Raw genomic sequence first — 13,924 nt, forward strand, 5'->3', positions numbered from 1 at the left:
TAGCAAGTCTCAGAGCCCAAGACCCATGGTCTATTCCCTTGGGTATCACTCCTGGTTATTCAGGGCCCAAAGGTTCTTTAATCTGCAGGTGATGAATCCTACCAGAACTGGGTCCTTACCTTCAAGGCAGTGGTTCCCTTTTGGTCCAGGGTGTTTCTAGAAATGAAATATCATCTGAAAGCTAAGGCCTGGAATGAGGCCTCCTGACTTTGCCTGGTGCTCTATCCTACTGTGGCTGAGCTGGTATCCAAGATGCAAGTCAAAGTTCTCTTTATTCTTTTTTTTCCTTTCCTTAAGCAGAAGGAAGGAGTAACTTTGATTGCTGTGAGCTTCACTGCCTGGGGTTGGGGCAGGGATGGTGCAAGTACTTCATAAACCATGCAAGCTGGTGTCTCTCTTAGGTCATATGCCACCCTAGTTCACTGGCCCTAAGCCCAGCCTAGCACTAGTAGTTGCCTAGAAATTTCAGTCTTTGTGTCCTAGACTGCCTTTCAAGCTTATCTAGGACCAGAGTACTTTAGCTGGGGTAAAGAAGCTTGCCAAGAAACCAATGTTCTGACCCCAGGGATGTGTGATTTCCCCTCTGGCTAGGGCGGGTCCACATGTCTCCTCCCTGGAAGGAGCCCAGATGGCTTTATTATCTGCTGTGACAGGGCAGCACTGAGATTCAATGTAAAGTCCCCCAGTTACTGAGATCTCCTTCCCCAAAGTGCAGTTTCTCTCTGTGATGCATGGCCACTGCTGGGCGATGGGGCAGAAGTGACATCAGTAATTCAGTCCTGTCTCTCCTGCCCTCCCCAGTGCCTCTCTCCATGATATGAAGTTAAAAATAAGTACTGTGATCACTCACCTGATTTTTGGTTCTTGTGATGGTGCTTTACTAGGTGCAGATAGTTGTTAAAATTTGGTGTTTCAGCATGGTGGACAAATGGGGTAGGCCTCTATTCTGCCATCCTGCTCCACCCTCCTCTGATATTATTGATTTTTATATTACATATGGCAGTTCATACCCTCTTATGGAAGCTGAGGATATTAGTCACTTGTAAGTTCCTTTTCTCTCCCCTCACCTCCAAATTTTTAAAGTTATATTTTAATTTTCATGTTGTTTTAATTTAAAACATTCATTTTTATAATCACATTTCTTACAGTACTTGACTGTTTGTTCTTTATTGAAGTGAATTCAATACACACTGTTTATTTTCCCCCATTTTATTAGTTGTAATTTAATTTCCAGATTCTTTATTTTGACTCAGTTCTTAATTGGTGACATTTCATGGTTATCCTTTTTTCCACATGGGGCTTATGTATATTGTAAAATTAAAGTTCGTCTATGTTTAAGAATATTTGCTTGCTATCTTTATATTCGAATGACATTCTGCTTGACTTTATATATATTTTTTCTGGGTGTGGAAATATATTTTCTCAAATTATTCTTTTTTCCAAATTGGATTTAGTGCCAGGCTTTTGCTGACATCAAGGTTTCCTTCTAGGGGGTGGTTGGAAGGCTCTCATTTCAATGGAAGGGCATGAGGCACCTGCTGCCACAGCGGAGAATCAACAAATGTAGAATCATAACTGTCCCTTAGGAGTTGAAGGATTCTTCAAAGTTTGACTATTTGGGGAATACAGACTAAGCATGTGCCCTGATTTTCCATTTCTGAAAGTCACAGTTCAAGTTGTAAATTTCTGGTTAGGTGTGGTGGCTCACGCCTGTAATCCCAGCACTTTCGGAGGCCAAGGTGGGTGGATCACTTGAGGTCAGGAGTTCGAGACAAGCCTGGCCAACAAGGTGAAACCCCATCTCTACTAAAAATACAAAAATTAGCGGGGTATGGTGGCACATGCCTGTAGTCCCAACTACTAAGGAGGCCGAGGCATGAGAATTGCTTGAACCTGGAGGGAAGAGGCTACAGTGAGCCAAGATCATGCCACTGCACTCCAGCCTGGGTGACAAAGCAAGACTCTGTCTCAAAAAAAAAAAAAAGGTTATAAATTTCTGTTCCACAATTTCCATATATCAAAAAATACTGTAGAATTTAATTCGCAGTGTCTTTTCAACAGGAAGAGAAAAAAACCAGTTCTTCATAGGAGTCTTTTGTTTTTTCATCTTAAATGTCAATGATCACAAAAACTTCTGGCTTCTCTGTATTATAGACCTGCATTGCTAAATATGTTATAACTTTTATTTCTGTTCCCTGAGAGTGCTTGGACAATGAAAATTCTTCTCTCCACCCAATTGATTGTAATCTGAAATTTCTTTGATCAATCCAAAGTACTTTCAATTCTTGGGGTATGAGCATTGGACGTATAAAGTTACTCATCTGCAAAGTGAAAAAGAAAAGAAAAAACTCCTTGGGTTTCTACTTCTATTGTTTGTAGAGGCTCCACAGTCCTGGTATGTGTCGTGTAACCAAACATGGTCACTGCACATTGCTCTAAATGCTTCCTCCAGAGAATCTCTCCATGCATGTAACTGGATATCCGCTGTATGATCCAAGTATTCATAATTCCTATTGAGTTCCTCAGTCAAATTGTAATCTCTCACATCTCCCTCTTCCTGTGCCATGACTTCCCTGCTTGATATTGTTGGCTAACACTTGAATGCCCTTAGAACTTTGTAGACATTACTTTGTTATCTTCTGACTTTGAATGTTGCTTTCAGAGGATAGTCTGATATTTTCCCTCAATTTTTAATTTGTTTTTTGTGTCTTCTGACTGAGATTTCTTTGTTGACAAAATTCTTTAAGAGCAAGATGGCTCAGTATTGAACGTTATTTGTCAGATTATCCTGGGACATAGTTTCTTATTAAAATTGGCAGATTCTGGTTTTTCCTTCAGTTCTTAGGAAGTTTTTAGATTATAGTTTGAAATAACCTTTTCACTTTCTTTTTCCTTACTTAGTGACACTTAATAATCTTATGTTAGATATGTTTGTCTTTCATATCTATTAGTTATTCTTTAGTTGCTTGATTTTTTTGGAGGGGGCTTAATATTCTGTAGCTTATCATGAAGAGAAAGAGCTTATTTGAAATAGGTAAGATAGCATAAAGCAGAAATACCCTAGAGTTACAACATGGATTCAGATCCAGGTAATTTGTCTCCCAATTACTAATCTATGAATTTGGTTCAAATTTTATTAGATTTCTATAGAATGGGTGAATAGGATTTAGTCCTGGAATATGTTGCAGCTTTATTCTGAGCTATTTAATTTTATGTTTTGTCTAATATAGTTTTTCATTTTAATCATTATTGTGCTGTGAAATTTGAAATATTTTATATTATAAGGCATTAGAATAAAAAATCTAAAAAAAACAGAAATATTTCCAAATGAATGTTAACATGCTTAAAATTTTAGTGGAGAAAATATATTTGTTCATCTCTTCTACATCAGAGTCCATTTTAAGAGAGGAAACATTTATTTTTTCTTATGTCTACTAGTCTTTACCCTTTTTCAACAAACTTCAATTCATTCAATCATGCTCATGTTCTAACTAATAGCTCTTAAACAGTACTCTGCAGGATGAGGCATATTTTTTTGAGACAGGTTATGTTTAAAGGTTGTCTATATTCAGCCTTGAATTCATGCTTTACATTCTTAAATAATATAACTGAATTTTATCTACTGCTAGTTACCTTCTGCAAAAAAGAGACGTTGTCATGTATTTAATGTACCATTTGTGGTTGTAAAGTAGCTGACTTGTTTCATTTATTATCAAAGGATTGATGACAGTGTAGATCTGAAATGTGCATCTCTTTAGTTCATTGCATGGTTATCATTGGAGTGGGATATCCTTGACATTTTATGCTTTTGATTTACAGAGAGGTTCCATGAATGTCATGACATCATTGATTAGTTGTACATCTTAGCTTCGTTTCTTAATCTTACAGTTATAAACAGAATATTTATGAAAAAATTATGTCATGCAGAAACATTGTACCTTGTCTTTTAAACATTGTGCATGTGTGAGTATACACATTTCCTGGCAATCATTTTGGTAAATATTGTCTTTCAGAATGTTGGTTTCTTTAATGAATGTGATATATCTGTATAATGTATGTGCTGATGATTATTATTAATGATTTTACTTGTAGGAATCTATGTGAGTTATAATCCTCTTCAGTAAGAATTTTCAAATGTTCTTTGGGCCAATGTTGCTTTCAATTTTATCTAACATACTGTATAACTCACTTGTTATTAGCTTCAGTGGAACTGCAAACCAGGTAGTCTCTTAGTTTTTTTGAAGTAATAAAAATGGAGAATTTTAAAAATTAAAGACCATGAAAGCACTGATTATTATTATTATTACTATTACTATTTTGAGACAGAGTCTCACTGTGTCACCCAGGCTGGAATGTAATGGTGTGACCTTGGGTCACTGCAGCCTGAGCCTCCTGGATTCAAGTGATCTTCCTGCCTCAGCCATCCAAGTAGCTGGGACTACTGGTGCACACCACTATGCCTGGCTAATTTTTGGTTTTTTTTTGTAGAGATGGGGTTTGTCATATTGCCCTGGCTGGTCTCAAACTCCTGAGCTTAAGTCTCCCAAAGTGTTGGGATTACATATATGAGCTGCTATGCCTGGCAAATATAGTAATCTATATATATTTTTTAGATGAAGAATTAAAAGATTTTTTTCCAATTAGAAAGCAAATATTTGTATTAAAATAGTGAACTTTTCTGTTAGTATTTTTAAATTTTTAAAAATAAACACTTCTATAGTACCACCTATTTTTCTGAGTTCTTAACAAATATAAAGTAAATTATCATAACAATCCTTTGAGGTAAATGTTACTATCTTCAGCCCACTTTTACAGATGACAAAACTACAGTGACACTGAATGATTTGTTTTAGGTCATATAGCTAGTATGTGGTGAAGCTTGGCTTTGAACCTGGGTAGTCTGATACCCAGTATAAACTGATGATCTCTTTGCTATGTGGCCTCTCTAACATAATCTATTAAGTGATTTAGTACACGTTGTCTCATTTCAGTGCCAGAACACATCTTTGATGTATGCAGGGTAGATTGAGAGAATGTCATTTAGCTTTCATTACAGAACAATTAAATCCATGATTCTGAAGTGGAACCCAGGTTTCCTAACAATAACCCAGTACAGTCTGTCCTCATAGCGTCTGTTGACTTCATGGCAGTGTTTTGCTATTGTGATAATATATTATTGAACATATTCTTCATATTCTTGACAGTTCTAAAGGAATGTGAAACATTTTAACAATTACATATTTAGTGTTATGTATTTTAGGGTAATATAAATACCAATTTTAGAGCTAATCATGATAAATTTTCCAATTTTTCTCATAAGTAGTTGCTTTTTTCTTCATTGATGGTTTTTTAAGTTTAAAAATGTTGGGCCAGATGCAGTGGCTCCTGCCCGTAATCTCAGCACTTTGGGAGGCTGAGACAGGTGGATCACCTGAGGTCAGGAGTTCAAGACCAGCCCAGTCCACATGGTAAAACCTCATCTCTACTAAATATACAAAATTGGGCGTGGTGGTGGGTGCTGTAATCTCAGCTACTCGGGAAGCTGAGGCAGGAGAATCACTTGAACCCATGAGGTGGAGGTTGCAGTGAGCCAAGATCGCGCCATGGCACTCAAGCCTGGGCAACAAGAGTGAAATTTCATCTCAAAAGGAAAAAAAACACGTTTATTTTTCTATCCATGATGAACATTGATGCGAAATCTTTAGTAAAATACTGGCAAACCGAATTCAACAGTATATCAAAAAGCTTATCCATCTCAATGAAGTTGGCTATATCTCTAGGATGCAAGGCTGTTTCGACATACACAAATCCATCACATAAACAGAACCAAAGACAAAAACTACATGGTTATCTCAACAGATGCGGAGAAGGCCTTTGATAAAATTCAACAGCCCTTTATGCTAAAAACTCTCAATAAACTAGGTATCAATGGAACATATCTCAAAATAGTAAAAGCTTTTTATGACAAACCCACAACCAGTATCATATTGGGCAAAAACTGGAAGCATTCCCTTTGAAAACTGGCACAAGACAAGGACACCTTCTCTCACCACTCCTATTCAACATAGTATTGGAAGTTCTGGCCAGGGCAATCAGGAAAGAAAAAGAAAGGAAGGGTATTTAGTTAGGAGAAGAGGAAGTTAATATTTGCAGACAACATGATTGTATATTTAGAAGACATCACCTCAGCCTATAATGTCTTTAAGCTGATAAACAACTTCAGCAAAGTCTCAGGATACAAAATCGATGTGCAAAAATCACAAACATTCTTGCAAACCAGTAACAGACAAACAGATAGCCAAATCATGAGTGAACTCCCATTCACAATTGCTACAAAGAGAATAAAATGCCTAGGAATATAACTAACAAGAGATATGAAGGACGTCTTCAAGGAGAACAACAAAACACTGTTCAAGGAAATCAGAGAGGACACAAACAGATGGGAAAACATTCTAAGCTCATGGTTAGGAAGAATCAATATCATGAAAATGGCCATACCCCCCAAAGTAATTTATAGATTCAATGCTATCCCCATCAAGCTACCATTGACTTTATTTACAGAATTGAAAAAAAAACACTTTAAACTTCATATGGAACCAAAAGAGAGCCCACATAGCCAAGACAATCCCAAGCAAAAAGAATAAAACTGGAGGCTTCACGCTACCTAACTTCAAACTATACTACAAAGCCATAGAAATTAAAACAGCATGGTACTGGTACCAAAACAGAGATGTAGACCAATTGAAGAGAACAGAGGCCTCAGAAGTAACGCCACACATCTGTAACCATCTGATCTTTGACAAACCTGACAAAAACAAGCAATGCAGAAAGCAATTCCCTATTTAATAAATGGTGTTGGGAAAACTGGCTAGCCATATGCAGAAAACTAAAACTGAACAGTTTTCCTTACACCTTATACAAAATTTCCTTACACCTTATACAAAAATTAACTCAAGATGGATTAGACACTTAAACATAAGACCTAACACCATAGGCAATACCCTTCAGGACACAGGCATGGGCAAAGACTTCGTGACTAAAACACCAAAAGCAATGGCAACAAAAACCAGTATAGAAAAAAGGAATCCAATTAAACTAAAGAGCTTTGGCACAGCAAAAGAAGCTATCATCAGAGTGAAGAGACAACCTAGAGAATGGGAGAAAATTTTTGCAATCTATCCATCTGACAAAGGGCTAATATCCAGAATCTATAAGGGACTTAAACAGATTTACAAGAAACAAATTTCTAGTGAGAATGAACACTACTTCATTATAATCATGATAGTTTACATTTTTAAATGTCTTTTTTTTGCTCATTCAATCTATGTTAGTGATTTTCTTACTGATTTGTATATGACTTTATATGATAAAGGTATTTTCCTCTTTTATTGGTTACAGTATTTTCTCTCAGAGTTTTGTTTTTATGGTGATTTGTATTATACATTTATAGTCTCTTAAATTTTAATACAATCCGATTTAAAGTTTTTTTTTTATTATTGCTTTCCTTTTTTTATTTTTTGGTTTTGTCAAATGTTTTATTGAGTGTAGACATCTGGAGTACTGTAAAACATGCATTATCTGTAGATTCAAAAAGGAGCAAGCCACATTGTCCTCACTGTCAAATGTGTCAGGCTTGGCATACGTGATGGAGATTAATGAAGTATCATGAGAGTAATATGGTTCCTGAAAGTTTCTACAATTTGGAGTAGGGTCTTAATCACGTGAAAAGCAAAGCTGTTGACATTTAGTGAACTTGCATTTCATTGGAGGTACACGGTATTTTAATGTTAAAACAAAGAAAAATTGTTTGTCGAAGACTCCCATCTCCCCACCTTTATTTGTCACATTGGTTTTCAGAGATTTTAATTAAAAAAAAAATCCTATTCCTTTTGGAAGTTGTATGTTTATCTGAGCAATAACTAAATTTTCTTCTTTGGTTGTTGAGGTGTGTAAAATTTGAAGAAGATAATATCTCCATCTTCAACAATATAATTTCTGCCTTGTCTGTACTTTCCAGCATCCTTGACTGCATTTTCAGAACCTTCCTCTCTAAAATCTTCATATTTCATTACTTCAGCCATAATGAATCCCTTTTCAAAATCTGTATGGATCTTTCCTGCAGCCTGAGGAGGCTTAGTCCCTTTCCTGATGGTCCATGCATGCACTTCATCTGGGCCTGCAGTGAAAAAGTATTCTAGCTGGAGTGCTGCAAACCCAGCCTTAATGATCTTTGGCAAAGCCCTTTTTGTCATGTTCGCTTCCAGATACTTCTGTTTCTTCTCAGCACTCAATTCTTGCAACTTGAGTTCCAAGGCCCCACTAAAAGGAATGACCAAGGCACCTGGGTCATACTTGTGCACCCACTCTTTAATTTTTATCAACCATTTGTTTTTCTTTTAAATATATAGTCTTTTTCAGAAAGATTAACTAAGTAGACCATTGGTTTTGAAGTAAAAAATAAGTGTTTATTCAACACTTCAATCTCTTTGTCATTCCAATCATGATAGAAGCAAACAGGTTTCTTTTGATCTATAACGCAGGATTTTACTTTGCACATTATGTCATATTCAGGTTTTAGTTTTTTATCTCCTCCTCTCACAGCCACCTTTTCTAGTTTATCTGTAATGGGCCCAATCATTTCCTCATCTTTAAGCTGAAGCTCTTCATGTATTATTTCTATATCTTGAACAGGATCTACACTTCCTTCAACACGCCTGATATCATCATCTTCAAAAGCACGTGTTAGGTGAAAGATGCCATCACTGGCACTAATATGACATTAAAGAAGCATTCTCCAGGCCCCGCCCATTGTGAGCTCCTTTCACAAGGCCAGAAATATACACTACATTTAGAAAGGCAGGAATTTTGCTTGCTGGTTTGTGGTACTGGCAAAGAAAGTCAAACCTTTCATCTGGCACAGGTACTCTGCTCTCATTAGGATCAATAGTGCAGAATGGGAAGTTTTCTGCTGAGGCCTGACTATTGATTGGTTAATACATTGAAGAAAGTAGATTTCCCAACGTTTGGCAATCCAACAATACCAATTTGCAATGAGGTTCCAAATCTTCCAATGATTGGGGGTGGTTTAATTCCATCACCTCCCTTCTTGGGGGGCATCGTGCTTGGCATGGGCGATGACACGGGGTCCCAACGGCAGCGAGAGAAAGGTCCTGCCGGCAACCGGAGGCGGGGATGAAGGAGAGAACGCAGGCCCGGCCCCTCCGCTGAGCGGCACACACACTGCCACGGCAACGGCGGAACGGCTGTGTTCCTTATTTTTAGGCTTAGTAAATTATTTTTCATTTCAATATTATTTAAATATTCTCTTGTGTCTTCTAGATTTTCTGTGGTTTTTATTTTTGTTTTTTTGAGAAAGGGTCTCACTTTTTTGCTCAGGCCGGAGTGTGGTGGTATGATCATGGCTCACTGCAGCTTTGACCTCTTGGGCCCAAGTGATCCTCCCATTTAGCCTCCTGAGTAGTTGGCCCCACAGGTGTGTGCCAGCATGCCTATCCAATTTTTTCTTTCTTTTTTGAGTTGGAGTCTCTCTTTGTCGCCCAGGCTGGTGTGCAGTGGCATGATCTCTGCTTACTGCAACCTCTGCCCCCAGGGTTCAAGTGATTCTCTCACCTCAGCCTTCCGTGTAGTTGGGATTACAGGCACCTGCTATCATGCCAGCTTAATTCTTGTTTTTTTTTAGTTGAGACGGGGTTTCACCATGTGGGCCAGGCTGGTCTTAAACTCCTAACCTCAGGTGATCCACCTGCCTTGGCCTCCCAAAGTGCTGGGATTACAGGCGTGAGCCACTGCATCCAGCCACTAATTTTTTTAAAACACTTTTCGTAGTGACGAGGTCTTACCATGTTGCCCAGGCTGGTCTCAAACTCCTGGGCTGAAATGGTCCACTGCCTCAGCCTCTGGAGCAGCTGGGACTAGCGATGTGTGACACCATGCCTGGCTATTTTTTTTATTTTTTTATTTATTGTAGAGATGGGGGTTTCACTATGTTGCCCAGGCTCAAACTCTTGAACTCATCTACCCTACCACTTTGACCTCCCAAAGTGGATTGCAGACATAAACCACTGCCTGACTGATTTTTAATCTTTAAAATATTTGAGATATTTTTATTTGTATTATGTAAGACTCTGATCTGATTTTCTTTAAATGCTTTTAATCAGTTTCTCCAAAACTATCTTTACTTGGTTTGCCAAGCTTTCTTTATCACATATGACTCTCATGTTTGTTAGGGGCTATTTCAAGGGATTGTGTTTCATAAATTTTTTTTAATTGTCCATCATGCAGTCATTAAGCTATTGGAATATTTTGGGGGTTTTCTTTTTATTATGTAAATATAAAAATATATAAAAGTAGAAGGAAAAGTACAATAAATACCCACTATCTAGATTTAACAATTTGCCTGAATTTTGTTTCTTGCTAAAGTGTTTTAAAGTAAATTATAGCCTTTGTGACAATTGACCAGTTAGTAGTTTAGTATGAATCTTTAAAATATGAGGATGTTTTCCTATATAGTTATAGCATCATTATAATTTTTAAAAATATTGACAATAATTCATGAATGTGTTCTAATACCTAATATCCTAATCCCTAGTTGTTTTAAAAATGTCTTTACTACCCCATTTCCTTTGACAAGTATCCATTGAAGGACCACACATTACAAATAGTTGTTAAATTTCTTTAATTAAAACAAAAAATATTAGGACAACCAAAGCTGACAGAAATTTCTCAAGTACAGTACAATATTTTTATAAATCTGAGATATAATTCATATAATTTATAATTCACCCATTTAAAGTGTATAATTTGTTGGTTTTAGTATATTTAGAGATGTGCCATCATGAACGCAATCAATTTTAGAGCAATTTAATCACCCCAAAAAAGAAACCCTGGGCCATTTATTATTCACTCCCCATTTGTCCCCAAATTACCTGTAGACAACCATGAATCTGCTTTCCGTCTCTATTGATTTGACTATTCTGCTCATTTGATAACATTGTAATAATGGTTTTATGTGATATGTGGTATTTGGTGATTGACTTGTTTTACTTAACATAGTATTTTCAACTTTCATACAAGCTATAGTTCTTCTGGGGATGAGAGAAGGTAAGATTTTAGGATGGAACACTTTCTGGAATGAGTTCATTTATGTTTCTTTGCATCCTCTCATTATTAGTGTTGGAGCAGTAATTTCTTGCAACTTTTGTACATCCTACAAAATGGAAGCCAACATCCATCTAAATTTTTTTAATTTAAATAATTGTTTTTAAGATGGAGAATAATTCATAGTTCTAAACATACAATAGAATTTACAGGAAAGACTTTTCTGCCTTATGAGATTCAGTGTTATTAGTTTCTTGTGTTCTCCTCTGCCCCCGAAAATTTTATACAGGGCATACAAATAGGTTTTGTGTTATTTTACATAGATGAATATATAATATGCATACTGTTGTGCACCTTGCTTTTTTTCCTTTTTACTTAAAATCTTCGTGTTACCATATACTGAGCTTTCTAATTTTTTTTGTGCTTTGTATAATAATTCAGTATATTTTTGTATATATCTATATTTATTATAACAGGTCATCATTATTCGATATTTATGTTGTTTCTATTCTGTGGTATTATGTACTACTGTTTATAATTTTTTATTCTCCATTTTGTTTGTATATATTCTGGTAGGTAGCTATTGAATTTTACATTTTTTTATCATCTATTAAATTATCTTACTGTTTTCTTAATGTTATCTATAAAAATAATGCTGTATATTGGCAAATTTTTAAAACTCATCTTATGTTATGTGGATAAATTCTACCAGAAGAAGGGTAAGTTTTTTTTTTTTTTTTTTGCTTGTTTGTTCTCTGTCACCCAGGCAATAGTGCAGTAGCCCAGTCTGAACTGACTAAAACTTCTACCTTCTGGGCTCAAGAGATCCTTCCACCTCATCCTCCTGAGTAGCCACCATACCCAGCCACTTTTGTATTTTCTATAGAGATGCAGTTTCTCCATGTTTCCCAGGCTGGTCTAGAACTTCTGGCCTCAAGCGGTCCTTCCACCTGGGCCTCCCAAAATGTTAGGATTATAGGCTTGAGCCAACACCTCCCACCCTAGGATATTTTTTTTAACATAATTTCTAACTTTTAAAAGGATTTTTATAACTATTTAAAAAGTGATCTTGGTTTTCTTTTGTTATATGTTAATGTCATAAAATAAATAGATTGGCCATTTTGTTTTTTTCAAAGGGCCACGTCTGGGACTTACTTATCTATGGGGATAAGTTAATTGTTCTCTAATTCATTTGTAACTGTTGGTAACTATATTATTTCTCTCCTGCATTTCTTTTGGTTTACATTTATTTGAATGCTTAGTTTCACTTCTTTTTAAGTAATTAAACCAAGTAAGGGTATGAATTTTTTTCTGTTAACCACAGTGGTTTCATCCTTGTTGTTGTTGTTGTTTTAAACGTGATGTTCTCATTTTTATGTTGTAAATAGTCGGTCTTTTTTGATGTTGTAGTTAATTTCCAATGAATTTGTCCTTTATTATTAGCTCAAATTTTGTTATTCTTTTCTTATTTTGTTACCTATGAGCAGATAATATGGTCTGTAGAATTCCTAACTTTGACATTTATTGAGTATTTTTAGTTGGTCTAATTTGATACTATTCATATGTTTATAGGCTGTTATGTATGTGTAAAAAAGAAGAACTATAATAAACCACAACATTCTCATCTATAATCATGATAAAATTTCTATTAAGATATTTTAGAACTCAGAGAAATGATTATCAGGCCCTTTGGAAAAAAAATTAATATTCTAGTCTGTTCTGCAAGAAGATCAGGAAGGCATGATTAGCTCTGTGATAATTAAATGTGGAAATTGTATTCTGGATCAGGTATTAGAACACAGCATAACATATTTTTCATATGATAAAGTTATAATCTAACTTTCATATCTGAAGATAATAATTTTCTGGTGTTTAAAAAATACCAGACAATATCAAAGGAATATATTTTTAGATTTATTTTAGATATTTCTACAATGAAAAGTTAACAAACATTAAAACAGAAAATGAAGTTAGAGAAAATTTGGGTGAGTAATATAAATTTTGAGAATATCAAATTCTTAGACAACTAGGAAAGGTATGACCGGAAGGAGCATACCAGTTGTAATGAGAAAATGCAAATTAAAGTGACAAACCTATTCAAATACTTTTTCTATCAATGGATGAACAGATAAAAAGTGAGTTTTTCATAGAAGAAAACATTACTCATGTTTATGTACTTGTATATGTAATATAGTGTGTGCTTATATATATTATATGTTTATATATGAATATAAATTTTAGAATTTGAAATTACAAGTTGCAGTAAAAATAAAACATGTCACAGATTTGTTATGAAGAAGAAAATATAATTATCTAACATATTTTCAACAAGTTTTATTCTTAAATATTCATTTAGTATTTTGATTGGTTTTTCTGTCTAAAGACAAAAATTTCATATTTAATATTAATTTATAACTTGTTAGGATATTAATGGGTCTACGTTTAAATATTTAAAAAATACTTTATTGTTGCCTTGGGGTTAAAACTGTAATGTATTCTTAAGCTTTAGATTTTTCAGAATTATGTGTATCATGCATGTATTTTTGAATTCTGGGTTTTTTTAATTGATTACTGTAAATTTCTTAATACTTTTACATGACTTCCTGCCTTCTTTATAAATCATGCTCAGCGGCCAGTTCTCTGCATGATTTCTCTTCAGTAATTAAATTTAGCATTTCCAGCTGATGAAAAATTCGTTGGCCTTTCTGTTCATTTGTGTTTCCTCATGTGTAAAATGTTAAGACATCCATATATTTTTAATTCTTTTAGAGTACCATTTTATGGGCTGAGTTTGGCAGTTATGTAC

At 35.3% G+C, this 13,924-nt stretch overlaps 1 protein-coding gene and 2 pseudogenes across 6 annotated transcripts in view; 1 reads left to right on the top strand and 2 right to left on the bottom strand.

Moving 5' to 3' along the window:
* Positions 1-13,924, top strand: part of LRBA (LPS responsive beige-like anchor protein) — a 772,728-nt gene that overhangs the window by 298,821 nt on the left and 459,983 nt on the right. The gene's annotated exons all lie outside the window — the stretch shown is intronic.
* On the bottom strand, positions 2,109-2,612 carry LOC118152389 (protein archease pseudogene; annotated as a pseudogene).
* Positions 7,808-9,158, bottom strand: LOC103791856 (obg-like ATPase 1 pseudogene; annotated as a pseudogene).

The sequence above is a fragment of the Callithrix jacchus genome, chromosome 3, assembly GCF_049354715.1.
Source record: "Callithrix jacchus isolate 240 chromosome 3, calJac240_pri, whole genome shotgun sequence".
Lineage (NCBI taxonomy): Eukaryota > Metazoa > Chordata > Mammalia > Primates > Cebidae > Callithrix > Callithrix jacchus.